This window comes from Heterocephalus glaber, unplaced genomic scaffold (genome assembly GCF_053883595.1).
Source record: "Heterocephalus glaber isolate CG9 unplaced genomic scaffold, H.glaber_assembly_v1.0 deba00001481, whole genome shotgun sequence".
Classification (NCBI taxonomy): domain Eukaryota; kingdom Metazoa; phylum Chordata; class Mammalia; order Rodentia; family Bathyergidae; genus Heterocephalus; species Heterocephalus glaber.
The window spans coordinates 37,920,723-37,945,853 of NW_028258317.1; the positions used below are offsets into that span (position 1 = coordinate 37,920,723).

At 39.6% G+C, this 25,131-nt stretch overlaps 2 long non-coding RNA genes across 2 annotated transcripts in view; one reads left to right on the plus strand and one right to left on the minus strand.

Moving 5' to 3' along the window:
- LOC110347756 (uncharacterized) overlaps nt 1-25,131 on the plus strand; it is a 79,021-nt gene that overhangs the window by 34,969 nt on the left and 18,921 nt on the right. The gene's annotated exons all lie outside the window — the stretch shown is intronic.
- LOC110347757 (uncharacterized) lies at nt 10,466-13,491 on the minus strand. Its single transcript, XR_002392550.2, has 3 exons — nt 13,165-13,491; nt 12,335-12,585; nt 10,466-10,654 (listed from the first exon to the last, which is right to left on the minus strand). It is a non-coding gene; the product is annotated as an uncharacterized LOC110347757 (long non-coding RNA).

The following is a 25,131-nucleotide window of genomic DNA, read 5'->3' on the forward strand; positions in this document are numbered from 1 at the left end:
CAGATGAGGGGCTATGAAGTGAAGAACTGATATCTATTAATAAGAGACCACTTATCAAGCACAAGGATAAAACTTTTATGATACGATCTTATTTAATCTTTCACAGATGTGCTAAAATGATTATTTTATAGCCATTTTACCGATGAAGTTTCCCTTAGTTTTGTGCTGTTTGCATTGGGTTATGTAACAGTTTGCATCAAAGATTGGTTATCATTTTCCCATAGAAATGTAGTCATTGAAACATTTATGAAATAAGTGTCCATTGAGTACCTTCAAGGAAGTAAGAAACAATAAGAAACAGCAGATCTACCCAGCTCCTGTTTTGTTGGTAGTTTAGGTGAATAGAAAAATACTAGGTACAAACCAAACAATAACCCCTACCCCCTCCAAATACAAACTTACATCTGTGTGAAGTGCTAGGATACAGATAGAGATCCATATGTCAAGAGTATGCATAAAAGGGTATTTGACTTTCTCAGGGAAAGAAGGAAAGATTTTTCTCATTGAAGTGATATTGAGCTGGATATGTCAAACGTGTAAGGTAATCAAATGAAGAAGAAGGGAGGACCATACACACTCCAAAACAGACCAGCAAGGGCAAGGTTCCCATAGAAGGAAGGAGCATAGAAGGAAAGAGTAAGACTAAAAGATTCCCATGTGGCCATGTGTGCGTGTGTGTGTGTGTGTGTGTGTGTGTGTGTGTGAAATGGAGAGAGAGAGAGAGAGAGAGAGAGAGAGAGAGAGAGGACGCAAGAGGCTTTTTGTTTGTTTTTTGCCTTTGTTTTACAAACACTGGATCCATTCAAGGGTTTTCATCCTGTGAATGATGCGGTTCCTTTGGCTGCAACGTGCAGAGCAGATGGGGAACTGGCCAGGGTGGACCAGGGCAGCCAGGCAGGAGGCTGTGGCAGCAGTCTCGGTGACCCACAGAAGTAGTTGGGTAGTGTGAGCAGGGTTGGGAGTGGGGTGGAGGAAAGGTCTAATGGGAAGGACTTGGGGGAGGGGTAGAGAGGTTAAGAAGAGCAAAGTGACATGAGTAATGTTAGAATTTTTGCCTGCAAACCTTGTTAGATGCTAGAGCCACCATCTGTACAGGGAGAGCTGTGAGAGGTGACCAGATTTGAGGTAAAAGTTGATAACACCGAACTTGGATGGATTGCAGTCTCTTTTCGATATATAAAGTGAGATGTTAATCTAGATCCATAGGTATGGAGTTTAAATGAGAGATCTTTGGGAGAGGTAGAAATTCATGAGGCTCTTTGTGGGCTCTGATGAAAGCTATGGACACTGATCAAGTGGCCAACAAAGAATGGGCAGCAGGGAGTGGTGCTGCTCCGCAGCTGTGGCATTGAGCACACCACATAGATGATGCTCAGTCCCTCGCCTGAGGGGCTTTCCCTCAAGTCCTTGGACTTTGACTCACCAGATTCTACAGCCCACACAGTGTTTCAGTTTCATCACTCTCTGGGAAAGCAGAGGCTAAATCGAGTGGGAGCCCATGCTGTAATTTTTGACCTTTAAGTTATTTTTTTTAAGCTTTGTTTTCTAAAACATGTGGTTTCCTGCCACTGTTTTGGCACATTTGTTGTTGAGGTTGAGAAATTGTGGTGAATATTATATTTGGCAATTCCCCTCATTACCTTACAGTGTTTGTAAAAGCTTAGGAGGAGCACACTTCTTCCTCCACAGAGGGGAGGAAAGGCCCGGAGAGTTGAGTGAGATCCCCAGAGACCCAGATAAGACCAGGATCTAGGGCATCTCAGTTCCTGAAGGGCTTTCCGTGCCTCAGAAACATGCTATCCGTGTCTTTGCAGTATTTGCTTCCCCACCAGACTGAGAAGAGTGGCAGGCAAAGGAGCAGGCACTGCTGTCCCACGAGACCCGATCTGCCTGGCTCTAGGTTGGATCCTGGTCATTGTCATTATGAGCAGCACCAGGAACAGCAGGATTGATCGTCATATTTGCAAACTGAGAATAGTGAAGTTGACAAGAACGAGTCACCTCCATTGCAATGGCATATTATTCGTGGAAGTGGGGAAAGAGCCACAGCAGGACTCATTTTACAGACCTTGAGAGGACCCAATTCCAAAAGCAATCACTGACCTAACGAAGCTTTCAGGAATGAGTGACTCTTCAAAGCACTTCATATTCAAAGGACACATGATTTTCAAAAGTTACTAATTTGAATACCTAGAATTTCCGTGTGGTCTACCACATGGAAATCTTCTAAGATTCAACACAGTGGCGAGGAGACCCCACTGCACACTGTCCCCCAAAGCCCAGTTTCTCTCCCCTGGGAAGACAATGGTTGTCAGCATTTTTATTTATTTCTCCAGAGATAGTCGATGTTTATCTGCTATATTTATACAAAGAGTGCCTTTTACTTTGTCTCTTCACTAGGATGAGATTCCGTATTTGTGTATATGAATTTCTTTTTCTCTTTAATGGTTTCAGAATATGGCATTGCAAATATCCCCTAACTTATTGGATCAGTTTCCTGATAATAGATATTTAAGTTGTTTCCAATATTTGGTTATCAAAGTAGTGTTGAGTAGTAGTGTTATCCTTGTATAATCTTCTTAATAGGTATATGAATATATCTATAAGAGAGATTTCTGGATTTGTAATTGATGGATCAGAGGGTGTGTATGTATTTGCAATTTTGATAGATATTAGAAATAATCTAATGTTTAACCAATTATTACTCTCATGAAAAATGTGTGAGAGTGCTTGTTTCCCTCAACCATTTGTTGAATTATCATTTTTTAATTTCATTAAAGTATGAAATGTGGGACCCCCCCGCTCCGTCCTACGCTCTGCATGGTGAGACCAACCAGCGCAAGCTGAGGATCCAGGCAGCGTGAACCAACGCCCCCCCCCCCCCCCCGTTCTGGGACCCCAGCGTGGCTTGGAGGCCCCACTCCATCCCTGTGCTTGCAGGGCCCGGTCCCCCCCCCCCCCACTATCCTTGTTGCCCTGCCCCGCCTCTGACCTACTAGCTCTTCTGCTACCTGGTTCCACACTACAGAGGCACAGGGAATCATTAAGGCCCTTGTCCTGAGCGCCACAAGGTAGAGCAGAAGTGAGCAACAGAAAGAGGGCCTCTCTCAGGCTCCTCAATGAAAACTGAAGTCCAGTGGACAAGTGAAGAGAATCTCCGCAATAAAGGCACACCAGACCACTGTACTTGGTAAGTTGGAGGGATCATCACCTCCCATCGGAACCTGCTCTATCTTCAGGGGAAGGGCAACTGGAACCTGCAGTAGAACCTTGCAGAGTTCAACCCTGCAGGAGGACAGGGAGCTCAACTTGTGACTTGCAACCAGAAATCTGCCTGAATCTCACAGGTCTGCTACTGGTTTGCTGTGACTCATTGACTTGTATTTGCACACGGCTGCCCACATTGTCTACTGTGACAGCAGAGACATGCTGTAAAGGAGACCCTTTATTTTTATTTTTTGTTACTTACAAAAAAGAAAAAAAAAATCTCTTATTTTTAATTCTTAATTTTTATTTTTTCTACTCTTTTCAAATTTTTATTTTTCTCTTCTTTCTTTTCTCTTTTCTTTCTCTCTCTCTCTCACTTGTTCTCTCACTGTCCCACATTGCTCTTCATCTCCCTTTTTGTTCCTTTCTAGACCAAATTTGGATTTATCCTTCATTTTTCTTTTCTTGATTATCATTAGTTTTAAAGGAAAGTAAATACAGTATCTAGCCTCCCTACTGCTGTTAGGTTTTTCTGTTCACATCTTTGTTCTTCCATTCTGCCTTTTCCTCTTGCCTTCAACAGTTTCTTAGAGTTTGTGTGATTTTCCTGTGTCTTCTGGCCTCACCGCTAATCTTTCCTGATCCTTCTACCTCTGTCCCTCCCTCCCCAACTCCTCCTAACTCCCCATCCTGAAGGGTCAAGTTGCTATATAGAAGAGTTTATTCACTATAAACATATGTTGGGTTGGTCCTCGATTTTTATTTAATTCACACAGTTAAATGTGATAGATTAATAACTACCACAAATTGTCATTTTATAAGCTGTGCTTGATGCTATGGTGCTGCTGATTGTATTATTTGGGCTAAGATGTTGTGATTGCCTTCCTGGTATAGTGAAAATGAGATAGCCTGAGTCATTAGAGTCTCAAAACCTAAAGACCAGCTATATCTGGAAGACACCTCTGAAAAGCAATCATTCCACAAGGGTACTAAACACAAGCAACAAAGATACCTACAATAAGCAATTTTGAAATATCAACCCTGGAATTAAACCAAGGACAGTACCAAAAACAAAAATGAGAAGACATTTAAGTAAGGCACAAACTCAGACTTCCACCCCACAAAAAGCAAATCCTGGGGGAAATGAGGTGGAAAACCTGATAACCAACCATGTGGACACCCTGAACTGATAGCACAGAAAATAACAAAACAGATGAATGAAGCTCTAGAAAAATTCAAAACAGAAATAACCTCCCAGATAACTACAGAGATAGTGAGCAGAGTGAAAGACACAATTAGAGGCTCTAGAACAGAAACAGATAAAAAAAATAGATGAGCTCAGAAACATGCTGGAAGCCATGAATGCCCAGCTTAAGAAAGAAATGGAAACCATGATCACCCAACATAAGAAAGAAATGGAATCCATGAAACAGATTCAAACAGATATTCAGGAGATTAAAAACTCCATTGAAAGCATGCAGAGCCAATTAAGAGAATCCGAAGATAGAATATCAGATATAGAAGACAGGATTGTGGTGAAGGACCTTGAAAACAGAGATTTCTTAAAAATAGTAAGGGACCATGAGAAATCAATCTAGCAGCTGCTAGATGATGCAAAGAAGAATAACATAAGACTGATAGGAGTCCATGAAAAAACAGGAGAAAATTCAATTGACATAAAAAAGCTGTTCACAGAAGTAATAGTAGAGGGGCCATGGATTTAGCTCAGTGGTTCCACCACCTGCCTTGTAAGTGGAAGGACCTGAGTTCCATCCCTGATACCTGCCCCCCCCCAAAAAAGAAGAAGTAATAGTAGAAAACTTCCCAGACAAAGGCAGAGAATTGGAAATATAGATAAGTGAGGCACATAGAACTCTAACTAGCCGTGATTAAAAAAAAATCTACACCTAGACATATAATAGTCAAGATCCCAGAAACCCAACAGAAGAATAAAATCCTACAGGAAGTTAGAGAAAAGAAAGGAATCACCTACAAAGGAAAGTCCATCAGAATCACAGCAGACTTCTCAAAACAAACCCTCAAATCAAGGAGAGACTGGAGTGAAGTATTTCAAGCCCTAAAAGAAAATAACTTCCAAGCTAGATTGTTGTATCCTGCAAAATTATCTTTCAAAATCAATGGGGGAAATCAGATACTTCCATGAAAAAAACACCTGAGAGATTTCATGAACACCAAACCACACTTGAAACAATTATAAGCAATGTCTTAGAAAAAGACAACGAAGGTCACAACTCCATGAGGCCCAACAGAGGGAAACCACCAGGCAAGGTAAGAAACTAAAGGGACAGGGGGAAAAAATAAGAAATAAAAGAGCCAACAATAGTAAAACATCACGACAAGGATGAGTCAGTATCAATCAATTATAACTATCAATGTTAATGGCCTTAATTCACCAATCAAAAGAAATAGACTGACGGAATGGATTAAGAAGCAAAATCCAGCAATATGCTGTATACAAAAAACACACCTAACTCAAAAAGAAATTCATAGACTGAAAGCAAAAGGATGGAAAACAGTTCTCCATGCCACAGGAACCCAGAAAAAGAGCAGGAGTAGCAATCCTATTTGCAGACCAAGTAGATTTCAAACCAAAATTAATTAAGAGAGACAAAGATGGTCACTACACCTTTGTGAAGGGAATAATCCAAGAGAAAGAGATGACAATCCTAAATATATATGCACCAAATATGAATGCCCCCAACTATACAAAACAAATATTAATGGACATGAAAAACCAAATAAGCACTAATACAATTGTGGGAGACCTCAATACCTCACTATCACAAATAGACAGATCATCTAGACAAAAAATTAACAACAAAATTCTATAACTGAACCAAGCTATTGAACAAATGGATTTAGTAGATGTTTACAGAGTGTTTCACCCCACAAAATTAGAATAAACATTCTTTTCAGTGGCACACAGGTCATTCTTTAAAATAGACCACATACATAATAGCTCATATGACATGTCTAAGTAAATGTAAAAGAATTGAAGTTACCCCATGTATATTATCAGACCATAGTGCAATAAAATTGGAGATCAATAACATAAGAAACCGCAAAACTCCCACAAACACATGGAAATTGACCAACACCCTCCTGAACAGCCAATGGGTCACAGAGGAAATTAAAGAAGAAATTAGACAATTTCTACAAGTATATGATAATGCCAGTACAAGATACAGGAATCATGGGATACAATGTAAGCAGTTCTATGTGGGAAATTCATAGCAGTGAATGCCCATATTACAAAAACAGACAGAACTCAGATAAATAACCTAATGCAGAACCTCAGGCTTCTAGAAAAAGAAGAGCACAACAAACCCAAAACTCATACAAGAGAGGAGATTATAAAGATCAGAGCAGAAATCAATGCAATGGAGACTAAGGGAATGGTACAAAAAAAATCAATGAATCAGAGTTGGTTTTTTTAAAGAATAATTAAAATCAATAAACCTTTAGCCAACTTTATCAAAAAAAGGAAAGTAAAGCCTCAAATCCATGCAATTAAGAATGAAAAAGGTGAAGTCACAACAGACCCAGCAGAAATCCAGAGGATCATCAATACCTGCTTTGAGAACCTGTACTCTAATAAAATGGAAAACACAGAAGAAATGGACAGATTCCTAGATACATATGAATTGCCAAAGTTAAATGAAGAAGATATAGAAGTTCTAAACACCCCAATTACAATGAGTTAAATTGAAAATGTAATTAAAAATTTACTAACTAAGAAAACCCCAGGTCCTGATGGCTTCATTGCTGAATTCTACAAGACATTTAAAGAAGAACTATTGCTATTACTCTTTAAACTCATCAAGGAAATTGAAAGGGAAACAAGGCTTCCAAATTCATTCCTGAAAGCAAGTGTTACTTTGATTCCAAAACCAGGGAAAGACCCAACCCAAAAAGAGAATTACAGACCAATCTCCCTAATGAACACAGATGCAAAAATCCTCAACAAGACACTGGCAAACAGAATACAGAGGGTCATCAAGAAGATCATACACCCTGACCAAGTCGGATTTATCCCAGGGATGCAAGGATGGTTCAACATTCAAAAATCAATAAGTGTAATACACTATATTAACAGAGTCAAGGACAAAAACCATATGATCACCTCAACAGATGCAGAAAAGGCATTTGACAAAATCCAACACACATTCATGATAAAAACGCTACAGAAAATTGGAGTAGAAGGTCTTTATCTCAACCTGATTGAGGCTATTTATAAAAATCCAACAGCCAACATCATACTAAATGGTCAAAAACTGAAAACTTTCACACTAAAATCAGGAACAAGACAAGGATGCCCACTATCACCATTCCTGTTCAATATAGTTCTGGAAACATTAGCCACAGTAATTAGAAAAGAGAAAGAAATAAAAGGAAAAAAGACAGGAAAGGAAGAAATTAAACTGTCATTATTTGCTGATGATATGATATTTTACATAGAAGACCCAAAAAACTCGGTCAAAAGTCTTCTAGACCTAATTGACAGATTCAGTAGAGTAGCTGGATATAAGGTCAACACTCAAAAAACAATAGCCTTTTTATACACAAATAGCAGACTCATTGAGAGAGAAATTAGGGAAGCAATTCCTTTTACAATAGCATCCAAAAAACCCCAAAAAGGAATATCTAGGAATCAACCTAACAAAGGAAGCAAAAGACCTCTACACTGAAAACTACAGCACTTTGAAAAAGGAGATCGAGGAGGATATAAGAAAATGGAAAGACATCCCTTGTTCCTGGGTAGGAAGAACCAATTTAGTGAAAATGGCCATACTTCCAAAACCACTATATAGATTTAATGCAATGCTGATTGAAATTCCAACGATGTACTTCACAAAACTAGAGAATCCAAAAATTCATTTGGAACTAGAAGAGACCTAGAATAGCAAAAACAATTCTAGGCAACAGAGATATGGCTGGGGGTATCACAATCCCCAACTTGAAACTATACTACAAAGGTATTGTGATAAAACACCATGGTATTGGCAAAGAAACAGACACAAGGATCAGTGGAATAGATCAGAAGATGCAGAAGCAACTCTGGACATACTCAGCCACCTCATCTTTGACAAAGGATCCAACCACCCTCATTGGAGGAAAGATAGCCTATTTAATAAATGGTGTTGGAAAAACTGGATTTCAACCTGCCAAAGATTAATACTAGACCCATACCTATCACCATGCACTAAACTAAGATCAAAGTGGATTAAAAATCTAAATATTAAGGCAGGAACACTAAACTTGTTGGAAGATAAGTTAGGCAGAACTCTTGAAGATATTAGTATAGGAAAAGACTTTATGAACAAAACCTCAGTGGCACGGGAACTTGCACAAAGAATCAACAACTGGGATCTCATCTTATTAAAAAGCGTCTGCACTGCAAGAGAAATCACCAACAGAGCTAAGAGACAACCTACAATGTGGGAAAAAATTTTTAGCAGCTGTACCTCAAAGGGCTACTATCTAGAATATATAAAGAATTGAAAAAAATCAGACCCCCAAATTCAAAGACCCAGTTCAAAAATGGGCCTCTGAAATGAACAGACATTTCTCAGACAAAGAAGTAAAAGCAGCAAATAAACATATGAAAAAATGTTCAGCATCACTGGTCATGGGAGAGATGCAGATGAAAACAACACTGAGATTCCACCTCACCCAAAGAGAATGGCTGCTATCGAGAAATCAACCAATAACAAATGCTGACAGGGTTGTGGGGAGAAAGGAACCCTTCTCCGTTGTTGGTGGGAGTGCAGACTGGTGCAGCCACTGTGGAAATCAGTATGGAGATACCTCAAAGAACTAGGGCTTGAAGTCCCATTTGACTCAGCTATTCCCCTGCTGAGGATCTTCCCCAAAGAACTGAAGGACTCATACCACAGCGATGTACGTGCACCCATGCTTATAGCGGCACAGTTTGTAATAGCTAAAGCTTGGAGACAGCCCAAGTACCCATCAACTGGGAACTGGATAAAGAAGATGTGGTATTTTTATAAAATGGAGTACTACTCAGCCATAAAGAATGAGAAACTACAGACATTTATAGCTAAATGGATGCATATTGAGGCCATACTCTTAAGTGAAATAAATAGGACACACATGTGTAAATACCGAATAGTTTCTCTAGTGTGAGAAACTGAAAGTGTAAATAAAGATTAAAATGATTAAAATGAATAATTGATAATTTGAAATAGGAAAAGGTCCAAAGGTGTACAGGTGGTGGGAAGGGAAGGGGAAAGGGAAGAAGGGAAAGCAAAAATTATGAGAAAAGAAAAAAAAATGGAAATGAAATCTATGTAAATAGGGAAGGGTGGAGGGGGTGAAGGGTGCACAGGTAATGGGGAAAAAAATAAAACCAAGATATATCACGTACAGGTACAAGCACCCAATGATAAATGTAAACATATTGTATACCTACAATGTACCAATAAAAGAATTTAAAAAAATAAAGTGTGAAATGCTTTCAGAGATATTAAAACCTTGGGATTTGTCTCAAGTCTTTTATATTCAGGAACGAAGAAGCTTCTGGATTCTGCTCTTATAGCTAGTCAGAGAAACTTAAGAATTTTTAGTGCCTTCTTTGGCAAATGACCTAACCTTCATGGGACAACATGAGGAGAAAGGAACAAAGTTTAGGGAGATATTTGACTGAAAACTTGATGTGGTATGAAATTAGCCCAGCAATACCTGGGAGAAGGCCCTTCCAAGCAGAGACTGTGGGCAGAGCAAACAGCCCCAGGTGAGATCGTGCCAGGGATTTCCAGTGTGGCTGCTGTGGGGAGAGAGAAGGGAGGAAGAGCCTGGTGGGTCCTTCACTCCCTGAGATTGGAGTAGGGGAGCATGTAGGATTTTGAGCAGAGCAGAGCCACGATCTGATGTCGATTTGGGAAAGTGTGACTTTGAATGTTGTGTTGAATAAGAAAGATGACAGGATTCCCTGAGGAATTGGCACATACAATTCAAAGATAGATAGGATTTAAGAATGATTCCAAGATTTTTGGCATGCATTGACATCTGCTGACATGGTGAAGTTCATGGATATTGCACAACTTGGAGAGGAGACTAGAAGTCAACTTTTAATCATGCTATATTAGCAATATATATTGGATATCTAATATGGGTGTCAACTAGGCATGTCTGTGTCCATGGATAAATGAACCTGTAGCCAGAGGAGAGACCCAAGGAAGGAGGAAAAGTAAGAGATTTACATATTTACCTCATTTAATATTCACATTAACAGGAAATGCTATCTTCAGTTTACAAATCAGAAAACAAGCTCAGTGTAGCTTGCTTTGATTGCTATTCACCCGGAGCCCACCACTTGGCATGGACTCTTGCTTTGCACAACTTCTGCATTCCAGGAGTTTTCTAGTCCCTTTGTCCTAATGAAGTTGGGATCTGGTGGTTACACCTGGGGACATGATAGATGTTGGTAAGAACACAGAAAGAGTGTGTACTGTAGTGTAAGATCCCCAAGGCATGAACCCCTCCAGAGATGACATCCCACACTTAGGCTCTTCCTGCAAGTGCTGTTGCACTTCATCAGATAACCCTTGAACTGGTCTGTTTTGGAGGGTAAGACCCAGCTTTTCCTCCTCCAACTGTGCTCTGCTGGTTTCATTAGCCTCATAATAAAGGCAGATTTTCAGCTTGTTTCTGGTATCTCAAGTTAGTCTATTCTGCTGTGGTTATGTTGTTGGTTGTGTCACAGGTAACTCACTTCCTCTGTGCTCTGGTTCTCCTGCCACAGGCTGCAGCCATGGTGAAGCAGGAGGAAGGAGCTGTGTGGCTTTAAAGCAGCTCACAACCATGGATAAAGTTCCAGCACTTTCTAAAGTACCTCAGTATCTCATGTTTTATATTCTTAATTTAATGTTTGAGTTTTTTTGTTTATCTTTTGTGAATTAGGTTTTGAGAGACTACTGGAAAAAAACTCTTTGGTGATTAAGGATTTGGGTTTTGAAGTCAAATAACTCCACCAGAGTTTAACTTTCTGACATTGGGAAAGTTATGTAAGTCTCAGTTTTCGCAGTTTTATAGTGATATAAGAGCAGAATTTGCTTCACAGAATTGAGGAGAGTATGAAAAGAGATAATAAATATAGTCTTGGTACTGTTACTTGCATGAGTGACAATCAAGCAATAGTTATTATGAGTCTTAAGCTTAAGTATTAAACTATTAAGTATTAAGATAAAATAAAAAATAATTTAGAAAAGCTATATCATTTATACTATATATGTTATATATACAAGTTATATGAGAGATTTTTTGTATGTTATGTCTCTATAGGTTACATATATATAGGTTTATAAGAGTTATATTTGCCAAAATATTGTAATTTAAATGAAAACTATGTCACATAGAAGAGTAGCATGTAAAAACATTTTAGGGGCAGCATTTTTTGAATAAAATTTCAAATCTTTTCAATTTATGAAATATATAAATAATATTAAAGTGCTTTTTAAACATAAAAGTAGTTTTAAAGTTTAAATGCACACAATTATTAAAAATTGAATTAATAACAGCACAACCTTGTTTGGATAATTATAAAATCTTCACTCAGGTGCCACAGAACAGTCCTATATTGGTTTCTTCAGCATATAGTTTATAGCTCTATTTTATTTTGGGTACACTGTATCAAGAAATCCTGATTCATATATTTAGTTGCAGATAGTAACTTTTTAAAAACTTGCCTTCCATTTCTTTAAATATGCTTCAAATAAAGCAAAGTAAAAGCCTGAAAAGAGAGTAGCAGGGAAATTTTGTTTTAAAGTAGAGTCATAATTATGTAAGTAGAGGAGTTATTCACATTTCTTGTCATTTAAAAAAGATCTAAACTTCACTAGGTACTAAACCATTTATACATGGTATATATGAAATTTTTTATTTAATCAGGAATGTAAAACTTTGCTTTTCTTTAACTGGACTGATTTTGTATTTTAATCCACCTGTTACTCCAGCTTGAGGTAAAATTCAGGTAGTTCAAAGTCTTTTTTTCCATTTTATGAAATTATAACCATATCTCTAAGAATTTATGTAGTGTCCACACAGGAAGGGGAAAGAGACATCTGGTCTACCATGGCCAACCAACCATTCATTTTGTTGCCCCTAAGATATGAGTGATCTTGTCTGGCTGGTGGTTGCTTGTTCACTGAAATCATTTACTTCTAGGGCTGGCTGTAAGGCCCCTCTAGGGTTGACTTTTTTCCTTTGACTTCCCTTCTGTTCCTCTTCTTCATATCATCCTGAGATTTTTTTATGTTATGCAGGAAACAATTTGTTGTTTATAAATGTGAATGATAAATGTGATGGTAGTGAATGTTCCTCCAAAACTCACCACATCTGGAAGGATAAAATTCAAGTTTATTCTCACAACATAAAGAATATAGCTTCTGACAACTTTCTTGATGATTCCTACCATGTTTTCTACCATGAGCTACCTACACAGACCTTTTTTTTTAATGAACTTGCCAAACTCTCCCTTAAATAAGTCTCCATGTGTGGAACATTCAGTCCTCTGATCTTTGCATAGCTGCCATCTCATCAACAACCAGGTTGAAGTGTCACAGTGGCCTTTTCAAACTGTCTGCATTGAAATAGTCAAAGCTCACTGCCCTACTAAAGTTGTGCTATTTGTTTACCCTGCTTTATTTTATATCTTTCTTCTACAAATGTTTGTTGAATGTCACATATGCACTGTCTTGGGCAATAGAACAGTAGAATAAGAGAAATCTATATCTCCAACATATGGGCATCAAATTCTAGTTAAGGAGACAGGCAGTAAATATATACTAAGTAGGTAGTTTTCAGGTAGTGGTAAGTGTTACAGACAAAAATAATGCAAAGAATACGAACTAGAAAGTACTGGGGTGAGGTGAGAGATTGCAGTTTTAGACAGTGGTTAGGGAAGGCCTTCCTTACCAGGCAAAGACATGAAGCAAGTGAGAGAAACCTGCTCCCTGGGGAGAGGAGGCAGAGATGTCCCACGCGAGGACGCCAGGCAGCAGCACACCTTGTGTGTTTGAGCACAGCCAGGAGTCGCGGGGGCTGTCGTGCAGTGAGCAAGGGCAGTCCCAGACGATGAGTTCAGAGGACAGCTCTTGAGGTCACCTCAGGGTGACCTGATAAATGTTCTGCACGTGGGGACTTATTTAAGGATGAGTTTAGTGAGCTCACAAAAAAGGACTGTGTAGGAAGCTCATGGCAGAAAGCATGGTGGGACTCGACAAGCGAGTCGTCAGGAGCTATTATGACGTGAGAATAAACGTGTCTCTGAATTGGTGAGACACTATTGAAAGATTTTAAGAGAAATGAACTGACTTAGCTTCAGAAGGGTCACGTTGACTTCGGGGTTGAGAGCAGACTGTAAGGGAAAGATTGGATGAAAGAAAAGTAAGTGGGACACTCCTGCAGTACTGGAAGTGAAACATGATGGTGACCAGGATGGAACAGGGCAGGGGACGTGGTGAGGCTGCATTTAGAGAGGATATGTGAGGGGTGAAATGAGTCCAAAGAAAAAAGCTGAGCCACTGGGAGAATAGAGCTAGGGTAGGCTGAAGATTGTTATGGTTAGGTGATTTGGGGCACATTGTGGATAAGATTGATCTGAATAAGAGCTTGATACAACAGTTTAGGGTTCAGTGTGTGTGTGTGTGTGTGTGTGTGTGTGTGTGTGTGTGGTGAATTTGAAAATGTTTAAAATTAATTTTAATTTGAAATGAATTTAAATTGATTGATAATTAAAATGCCTCAAATATTTTTTGCTCAATTTTAATTTTTATTAGTATATGTTTGTGGTACTGAATGCTCACATTCCTTATGGGGAGTTAGTACATGTATATAACATATCTCAGATCTTTTTTCATTCCTTTCCCCTCCTCTCCTTTCCCTCTCCCTTAAAATAATTTTTAAAATATATTCTGAAATGAATTAGAACTATATCTTTGGAAAAACTCTGAGATATAGCTGTGAAACTTGCATGGATCTCAGCTTTAAACAAACTGTGGAAATCCATATAGAGATACTTCAAAAAAATTAGATTAGAAGTTCCATTTGACCCAGCTATTCCCCTGTTGGGTACCTTCCCAAAAGAATTAAAAGAATCATACCACAGCAATATATGTGCATCCATTTATAGTGGCACAGATTGTAATAGCTAAAACTTGGAAACAGCCCAATTGCCCATCAACTGGAGACTGGATAAAGAAAACGTGTTTTTTTTTTTAAATAAAATGGAGTACTACTCAGCCATAAAGAATGAGAAATTAGAGACATTTATAGCTAAATGGATGAACATTGAGGCCATACTCTTCAGTGAAATAAATAGGACACACGTGTGTAAATACCAAATAGTTTCTCTGGTGTGAGGAACTGAAAGTGTAAATAAGGATCAAAATGTAAAATAGCTAATGTGAAATAGGAAGATAAGGCCCAAAAGGGAAGGGGAAGTGGGAGGGTTAGGGGAAAGAAAAGAAAGAAAAGAAATAAGTATGAGAAAAGGAAACAAAGTCTTTGTAAATAGGGAGGGGTTGAAGGGAGGGCAGGGGAATGGGGAAAAAATAAGAACCAAGATGTATCATGTAAAAATACAAGTTCCCAATGATGAAAGTCATCATACTGTATACCTGAAATGTACTGATAAACTTAATGAATTAAAAAAAATTAAAAGAAAAAAATTCAGCATGCTGTTAACAGAAAGAGAAACTATTTGCTACAACCTTCACAGCCAGTGTTTTTTGGTGTGATATGGCAAGAAGAAATGATCTGGTTTATGAGTCCAAGCCATGGTGGGGCCCATTAAGTGGTGTATATTTCTGTTCTCTACTGTTGGGTCTGTTTCTCAGAAGAGTATTTGGGTTTGTTCTCATAGTGTCGAACACCTGATATGAACCATCAACAGGTGCTCCTGAGGGAATGTTTGCTGTGGGACAGATCACTCATTCCCTTCCAGGGCCATATTGGCACAACCCAATGGAGGGATTTTGTGTGATGTGAAAGTTGTCATGATGTATTTTTAAAAGATAGTGTCACTGACACACATCCACTAAAATAAATGAACCTTTTCATCTTGAGTGACTCACATTTTGAAAACAGCAACACCACATGCCAGTGATGACCTACGAAGCAGGGCTGGGTTGGGTGGGAATGTACACAGCAGGAGATGGCAGGGGACAGGCCTTTTCACAGTTTGTAGCTAAGCAGTACAGAGGCTATGGGCACAAACTAGATTGTTACCAGTCTGAGTTGCAATTCAACCTCTGCTGTTTAGGTGGGACTTAATCTGTCCAAACTCAAGTATTGAAGCAAAAGATATGATAGGGAAGAATTAGAACTCTGTTGTGAGGAACTTGTGAGCTCACACTTGTAGAATACTTAGAATAGCACCTTGCACATAGCCAGCTATCAATGAATCATGGTTATTACAATTGATGAAACTTTTCAAACTAAAATGTTTGGCATTTTGCAATGTCTGAAGGTGAAATGGACTCAGCAATCTCTCTTGTAATTTTTTTATGACCATTTTAAAAAGTAACACTTTGTTTTCCCCCAGAAATCCCCTTCAACATTATTTTCCTGTTTTCTGAATGCGGTTTTATAAGAAATGGGCTGGACTTAGCAGATTCAGAGAAGGCGTCCTGTGAAAGTGAATCTTCTTTTGAGCAGAGATGATTTCAGATTGTCATCTGCTCTTAATTGGCGAGCAAGTCTGACACCCTACCCTTGGATTTGAGCTGGCACAGACAGCCCTAGTGAAAATGAGCCTCCCGATCATTAAATCTTAGCTAAAACCTCCCACTGCACACTCAAACACTTGACACACACATTTCATCTTTCCAGGCTGTTTTTTGGACATCGTAAGCATTTCTGTAATACTTGTCTAAGTTGACTGCTTTTCATTAGTGGATCCTTACACCGCCTGGTGTGAAAGGTGAAAATGATAGTCCATATTTTATAGACAAGGAAATTGAGGTACAAGTCAGCCTAGTGTGGTTTGGACAAGGGCACCAGAAAATGAAGCCCTGGAACTCATAACTGAATCCCGAGTGTCTCACTCTTTAGTCATGGTTGACTTTATCAAGAAGTTCTCCAGGGAGGATTCAGTGCATTCAAATGAAACACAACAGTGAGGGCCTCTTCTCTGCTAAGAATGAAAAATACTTCCTATAGTCATGATATGGTAGCCAGAGAAATCATTCCACCTCCACATTTGAACAAGTCACACTTTTGGTGTAAAGTCTTATTCTAGTTCTCCATGGATATCTCCCAGGATAAAGTCCATTTTGGTCCCAGGGTCGGTATGGCCTGCTCAGTGCTCCTCAGGTTCCCACAGCCTCACCTCCTCCTGTCTGTACTCCAGCCATGCTGAAGACTCCGCACTGTCTGCTTGTGCTTAGTACATAGAAGAGCTATGCTCTACTTTATTCCCTCTCCTTAGGTATGCCTATTTCCTAACAGTTCTCTCAAGATTTCTCAAGGATGTTTTAATTTGTTGTTCTGTACATTCTTATAGTACATGAAATTTTGACTACTGGCCTTACTAAAATTGTGCCTTAAATCAGTCTTTCCATGAGCCTGTTATCTCCTTGAAGACAAGGTTATACCAATTTCATTGTAGATCCCCATTTCTCAGCACAATGCCTGCCAACAGTAGGGATACAAGAAATATTTTTGGATTGTATGAATAAGCAATGTGCCTTATAATTTGACATTATCCATTTCACACAATTGTAAAATTACTTTCTTTGTGTCTGATGCTGTGATTAAATACTAGAGGTAAAATAGGTTATGGTTGGAAGCTTTAGCAGTGGAATTGCTGGCCACTGGCAGATGGGAAGAAAAGTGAGTTATGAACCTTAGCTGTACAGATGTCTTGGTTGAAGATACGCCTCACTCTAGTCTCTTTATCTTTAATGCGCATAATCAACATGACATACAGTGATCCAAACTGGCACAACATTGATAGCGAAAGTGGGCACTGTTGACAGTTATATTTCCAGCAGAGTGAGTGTGTGGTAACTCTGGGTGTATGGATTACCCTAGTATGATGTTAGTCCTGAGCTAAATCCCTGGTTTAACTGGGCCATCCAACAGGCTCCAAGCTGCTGCTGGGTGAAAAGTCTCGCACTGACCTTAACTGAAAGTGCTAAGGCACCTGTAGCAGTCACTTTGCAACCTGTGGCTTGACACTCCTTTTCCTGAAGTAGCTCTAAGCTAGTGGTACTTGGACCTCAGTGACAGTAGCAGGTGAGAGAGGCAGTTCAGCAGTAGTTCAGTTGCTCAGTGAAAGTTTTGGCACCTGTATTTGAACATGAAGAATGCTGACCAGGGAGCTGAAAGATTTCCAGATCAACTGAATTGCTCAAAGTTGCCAAGCTGGCCTGAGAACCTTCTTCTGTGAGCGAGATAGGAAAGATAGTTGAAAACACTCCTTAGCTGGAAAATGCAATTTAAGCTTACGTTTAAAACAGCAATGATTAAAGCATGACTTCTGCGGAGCCCTTCGGTGTTGCTGAACGCACAGCTGTGCCGAGTACTTAGCTGTGTAGAGGGTGATTAGTTTTCAAAAGCAGGAGAGTTGCCCCTGATCACTGCAGTGTCAGTCTCAGCCTTGGCCAGAGTTTGGGAGGTGAAAGAGGAGGACTTACGTGTTAGTAATAAAGGTGAAAATCCCTGACACCTAGAAGGTGTTGAAATTCTGGTTAGCTTGCTTATCTTGTTCTGGCACATGCCATGCCCTATATTAAATGGAAGATGACATGTTCATGTTACTAAAATTCTTTCTTTCCTAGTATGTTTTCTCCAAGTTTATGTCCATCACTTATGTCTAGAGAATGTAATAACTTGTAGCTATTTGTAGCTAACAAATTCTTTGAGAGAATAAAATAGAAATTGCTCCCCTAATGCTCTTGGGTTGGAATTAGGAATCCTCTTGTCTTAACGAAAGTTTAGCAAGTGGTTAATCTTTTAATATGTCACACAGCCATGCATGAAGATGGCAAAAACAAGAAACACATCAAAAAAAATTTTATGAAGCTGATTGAAATTGACCCCACCCTGGAATTTCAGCTTGGTATCCAATCTTAACCTTTATCTAGTTTTATACGGGTGTTTTTTCAGTGCTGACTTATAAGATTATGTTCTTAATTCCCTAGTTCAAATTTCTAAATCAGAGGCATAATAATGCTTTTGCACTAGATTCTGAATAACAACAAAACCAAACCAAACCAAATAACAACAAAACCAAACCAAATGAAAAGGCAGTTGCCACACAAGTCAACTACATTAACTACATGCTGTTAGCTTTTGGAGAAAAATAGCATATTGTATGCAAAAAAGAAGGTGACCCAGGTTGATATAAAGAGCTGAAAATGATAGGGTATCTTTGTGTATAATATAATTAGGAAACAAATTGTGGTTTATGCACATTATCACTCTTGGCTACACAAAAGCAGGTGTGTCAGATGCAGAAGGACTGGGGTTTGGAAAAGGTCCTGGTGGGTTTGGGGGGAGCAATCGCCCTTCTGATGTCACAGAAGAAAACAGTGCTAGTCACAAGTGCGTTCCTGCCTGCTATCACACTGCCTGGCCTCCTGGCACAGCTCCCTTGTCTATTGGTTGTGTGGCTTTGGGTAAGACATTTAATGTCCTAACTTCACTTTCCTACCTTTAAAATAATAATAATAAAAATACCTCCCGTGTATGTATTTGGTGAGTACTGATTGAGATCACTTACAAAAGCATATTAAGTATTTGACAAATATTAAATTAAAATGTAATACATATTATAATCATTAGAAACCTGGTTATTTAACATTATGGCTACAATTTTTATTTTAGGATATGCTTGAGAATATGCTCCACTGCTATGAATGTTTGCATTACAGGGTTAGGGTTCAATAAGAACATTCAGACCTACAGCATTGCCTTCATGGATTAAGGAGCTCCTAAAACAAGATGCACTGAAAGCTCCACTGTCCCAATTATGCCATGAGCCCTTGTCCTCCTTCTCAACTTGGGGCTGTCCTGGCAGCTCAGGGAGCCAAGGGGATCGCAGTCCTGCTGGGACCAGGGACCTGATCACAGCATCAGGAATGCATCTTGTAAATCTTGGACACACTTCGTTGCTGTGTGGCTTTTTGAAAAGTAATTTTTCCTTTTCTGTGTCTTTATTTTAAGGCAAAAATAAATAAAGGGGCCAGGTTAAATGTCACAAGTTGTGAATATTAAGTTTCCTCAAGAAACTCTCTATTTGCATGGTGAATTGGCACCAAGAACTCTCACCAGACTCTAAGAACATCTCGTCCTCTTTTGCAGTCTCATTCTGTTCTTTGCCGTCCAATAAATTAACCACAAGAATACTTGTCAGCTCCTGCCTGCATTCCTTCTCTATTCTGCTCCTCCAGCCTTCCGCCAGCTCCCTGCACCACAATATTTCTGTTTGAAATATCACAAGCCATGGGCTGAATGGAGATGGAAGGAGACTCACTCTTCTGATAACTTGCTGGCATCTTGGTGCTGTCAGTGATTTTCTTGATGCACATTTTATAAAGATGCGGCAATAATAGGCCCACTTGAGCTGCTTCATATGATTATGGTAAGGACAAAAATAAAGTATCAGATAGGCAAGTGTTTTTAAATGTTCTTATCATTTTGGGGGTTATCTATTTACTGTTAAATACATTTACATACCGTTTCGTCTTGTTGCAAAACTAAGAAATAAAGTACATTTGATATTATGTTTTTTTCTGAAATAGTAGAGCCAAATCGACCCAATTCTCTTTAATTTTTTGAAAAATAGTATTCATAGTTTTGGAACAGTATTAGATCCACAGCAAATTTAGTAGAAGGTACAGACATTTAAAAAAGGTATTAGGCAAAAATATGACAAGAGTATTTCCCAAAGTATACACTTACCAAGAAGTGTAATATTCTTCCCTTGCTAAGCTAATATTGGATGTTGTTGATGCTGTTTGGTTCTGGTAAGTGAAGACCGAAGAGCTGGGCTGGAGGCTTCTTATACTCCCCTGTGGGCAGCAGAGAGCAACTGGTGAAGTGTGTGTAAGTATCCTCTGCATGGCTGTGACTCTGGCCCGTCCCTCACCTGTACAACACTGGAGAATGTAAGAATATTTCACTTACCCCATGTTGATGAGGAGCCAGAATACATATTGGTGAATAATTATAAATGTATTCACTAGAAAATAGGAGTCCAAGGCTATTTGTCATAGGAATGTATCATTAGAAAGAGACTAGAGTTTTTTCTTTCTCCTTTCTCCTAAATAGGAGTTTCTTCAATATCCCCCTGACACAAAGTAGAATGAAGTCATTAGAGAATGATTTAAAAATCAAAAACAGCCATAATAAGATTCCTTATGATGAGTCAGGGATTGTACTATATATACTAGCTCATTTAAATGTCATGGAAACTCTATGAAGTCAGTCTTATGGGCCCTGTTGTGGTTTATATCCAGATGTCCCCAAGAGTCTCATGTATTCATAAGTAGACCTTTTGGAAGGTGATTAGATTATGGGCCTGACAGCTATTAGGTGTCGGGGAGTCTGCTAGGAAGAGGTGGAAACTGTGGGTGTGACCTGGGAGGGAACTCTGCCCTTCCCAGCTCCTTGCCTGACCCCGCTCCACTCCTGATCTTCTGGGTGATGAGCAGCTACTCCTCTGCCATGCCCCTGTATCATATCATTTGGCCTTGGAGCCAGGCCACTTTGGATGGAACCCTCTACAAATTTGGAACCAGAATAAACCCCTCTTCCTTAAAATTGTGGGTGTCAGGTATTATGTCCTAGTGACAAGGAAAGTAACTAAGAGAGGCCACATTTTATTGAGAAAGAAACTGAGGCTTAGAGAGATCAAGTAATTTCTGAATACAGTGAAGCATCCTGGTAGAAAGATTTTTCCACATATTTTATCTTACCGAGTCCTGGGAAAATCAAATAACCTCTTCCTCTACTTATAGGACAGGAGACATTTCAGTATTCTATCATATGCACGGCACACATTTGCTTATTTCCTTGGCAAGTCCTCCTCTTTGATAACAAAGCTCTTAGGCTTTGCGCTAAATATTTTCCACACCTTTTCACATGTAAGGTTACAATAATGCACTGAGGTGGGATGATTAGTCCCATTGTTCCAGGAGACACTTGAGGCATAGTGGGGTGAACTGCTTGCCCAAATGCACGCAAACAGGCATCTCTCTGATTCCCCAGCTTGTGGACATCTCTGCATATCATGCAGATATCAAGCTGCCTCTTCCTTGGAAGAAGTTATGGTTTGTGTTTTGATGTCCCCCAAAAGCCTCATGCAGATGCGGGGGGGCTTGCTTTTTCAGAGGGAGTTGAATCTGAATGTGTGATGCCGGGGTTAAGGGCGTGTGATTACTAAACCACTACATGTGAGTGATTGGTTTTGCCCTGCCCTAACCCTGGTAGTCTGGATGGGATAAAAGAGGCAGAAAGACTTGGTGAAGGCCCCTTGTTGCTACTGAGTGGGCACCATGTTGTTGCTCCTCTGGGATGCCTCTGCCCTCCCTGCCTTGGAGCCAGCCAACTATGGACTGAAACCTCTGTGAACTGTTAGCCAAATAGATCCCTTCCCCTTCAACTTTGGATGTCGGGTTTTTTGTCTCATCAACGAGAGAAAAGTAACAAACACAGAGGAGTAGTCTCCTCAGAAATTTAGTCATTTTTGCTGAGAGTATTTACCCTTGGAAGCGTCATTTTATCTTTAATTTCACTATGAGGGGCACCGTGGGTTGCACAAGACTTTCAGCAGGAGGGTTCATCTTGTCCGCTGGCCATGTTCGAAACCTTTCTCTGAGACGCTATCATGACAGTGTCTTAGGGATTCTTTTCTTCTTAAATATTGTCTTTTATTTCTGATTCATGCCAGGAAACAGAGAATATCCAAATAAGCAGGCCCAAAGTACACTAGAAGGACTTTAGGTTCCGGTTTCTGATTGGACTCACAGGTGACAGTTTAGGTTGCTCTCCCTGCACATTGTTTTTTTAATCATTTACCCTAACCCAGGTATCTTTGGCAACTAGATTTTAGTAACTTCCTCAAGGCAGCGTGTGGTTCAGAAAACAAGTAGGCAGTTCCACATCCTCTGTGGACCATTGTGAGCTACACAACCAGAGTTGCAGTCAGACCCCATTAGGACAGAGGCTGGGTACCAGGAGGAGTGCAGAGAGGCTCCTGGCTTTCCATTGTGCTGGAATTTAACTGGAACGACTGAACACAATTTCATTTTAAAATCCCCCCACCCCCGTCACCTCATTAACACCTCCAATGAAAGACAGCTGTGATACTGTTAACTCTTTGCTTGCACATTCTTGAAAGTGCTATTGGCTGGGATCTGTGGTCCTTGTGAGAAGATACCCTGCTGTCACCAATCTGGGTATCTGTAGCTTAAAATGAGGGTTTTCCAAGACCCATATTTATACCCCAATAGTGTGCCATTCCATAGAGTGAGATACGTACTTCTGCCAGGTTTTGCATATTTTGAGCTACTAGTCCATAAGCTGCAGAATGTTGTTTTTTTTTTTCTTTTGGGAACTTGGCTGGCTCAAATTCTTTTTGGAAATAAAATGAGAGCGTATGTGAACATTCATTAATTTATTCACTCATTCATTTACTCACTCACACATTTAATAAATCACATTGGATGAGTGCCTATAATATGCCAGGCAACATGTCAACATCAGGCAATAAAAGAGAATAAGACATCATCCCTTCCCTCAAGGAGTTTACTATTTAATGTGGTTTAAAATAATTATTCCAATATAATATGATAAGATAATGATAAAACTTACTGTGGGAACAAAAAAGAAAAGGGAGTAAAACATAGACTAATGGAGGTCAGGGAAGACAGAAGAGAAACTCTAAGCTATTTTGAAAAATTAGTGGGAGTTAGCTATATGCAGAAGAGCTGAGATGGGAAAACAATATGTATAAAATTAATAGATAATGATTTTGAAATGATATTAAAGATCAGCTTGGTGCACAGTACAGTGAGTATTGGTATAGTGGATGCTGTAGTATATAGACCTTTCTTTTCAGGATGAAACACTGACCCTTCCAGTTACTGGGAGCACTGATGGCTATAAGAACTCAGCTGAACTTCCTTTGCAAATTTCTTCAACCAAATGGAGCTCCCTTGTCCAAGATCATGTTCCCTCCCCTAGGACAGTAACGCATCCAAAATGCAGAGGTATAAAACCTAGTCCCCTGATTTTAAGGTGGACAATTCTAATTGTGCATTCCACTTCAAGAGCTTCTAGTAAGATCTTCTGATGCCTCTGCCTCAACTTCCACAGTTCAACATGCTCCTCTATTTTTGCTTTCCACACCCTTCATAGCTGATATGCCCTGGCAGAGGCTGCAAAAGGATCAGCAAGCTCTAAGAAGTTGGTATGCTCAAGTGGAACTACTCTATAAGGTTGCAAGACCTGTTAGTTGCACGTGTTGATCAGGAGGGCCTGGTGGTCACTTCATCTACCTAAGTGGTCAGGAATATGCTGGCGAAGCAGGCTCCAGCATTACTGCAAAACTCAGTTACAGCTGGTGGCAGGAAATGCAGTTAGAAAACTGGGTTGACAATGAGGGTGACAGAATTCCAGGAGATAGAGGCCAGGTGGTGACAGTTGACTATCAGAAGCAAGGATATTATTTATAATGAATGGTAAGGTTGGGTGCAAGCTTGGCTGGGGGGCCAGGGAGAAAGTTAGTGGGAGAGAGTGTCCCTTGGGCAAAACAGATGGGGCAAGAGCCACACAATCAAAAAATCTCAAGCCACACAATGGAAAGAAAACAAAGACAGGTGATCGAAAGGTTGAACACAGTCAGCCTTCAGCCTACTCTCTAGACCTGAGATCATTTTCGGACTGGGAGTCTTAAAAGAAATGCCAAATCTCCAACAGAAACTGAAAGAGGGGAGAAAGACTAACCTTGGTTCATTCGTGGGTCAGCTCAGTGTGTGGGTACAAGTCAAAAGTAGATTACAGCTGCATTTCAGAACTGATCAGGGGAACTTATCCTTTCAGTGGGTAGAGCTTCTAGGGATTTACCTGGCCAACTGCTCTAGGGTATTGGTGAATGCCTTTGTTGGTTGATCAGAGACCTAGAAAAAGAAATATTGGATGTGGTACAAAATGATCTGGAATTAGAAGTGTATGTACAGACCTGTAGGAATGAGTATAAAAGATATCCACTTACCACATGTTAAGCATCCATTGAGGAAAAGGAATAAGCAATAAAATAGACTTTGTCAGTTGATATCAGCCAGCTTTTCTTACCAGCCACCCTGGGTTGACACAATAGATGCATCAGTGGAGTAGGCATATTGGCTTTTTGCTGACCCAATAGCATGGACTCCCACTCACCAAGGCTGATCTAGCTACTTCTTCTGGCTAAAGCCAATGTGTCAACAGCCTAGATCAACGCTCAACTGCTCACATTGTACAACTCTTCGAGGAGATCAGTCACTATGTTGATTACGTTGGAATCCTTCTGCCTTGGAAGAAGCAACCACTCAACTTGACAGGAATCATCATATATGTAGTTACAAGTTTGATTTAGGAAAAGTCTTTGCCATTATTAGAGTGCTTGGAAAACTGACAAAGAATTCTATATTATATTAAGGGACATTTTCAGTAAAGAAAGTGTAGCAGTGTGACTAGGATTATCAGATCCACTCATCCAGTCACCACACTTGGAACTGGTAACCTGATAGACCTACAGATGGGTCTAGTGCAAAGAATGATGGCACAACATCCCACAGGATGTGGTATCTACTCTGCATCAATGTTGATTAAATATTTTGTTCACAATAGAAATAATATATTAGTCTTGGGATAGAGGAGTAGTAGAAATGT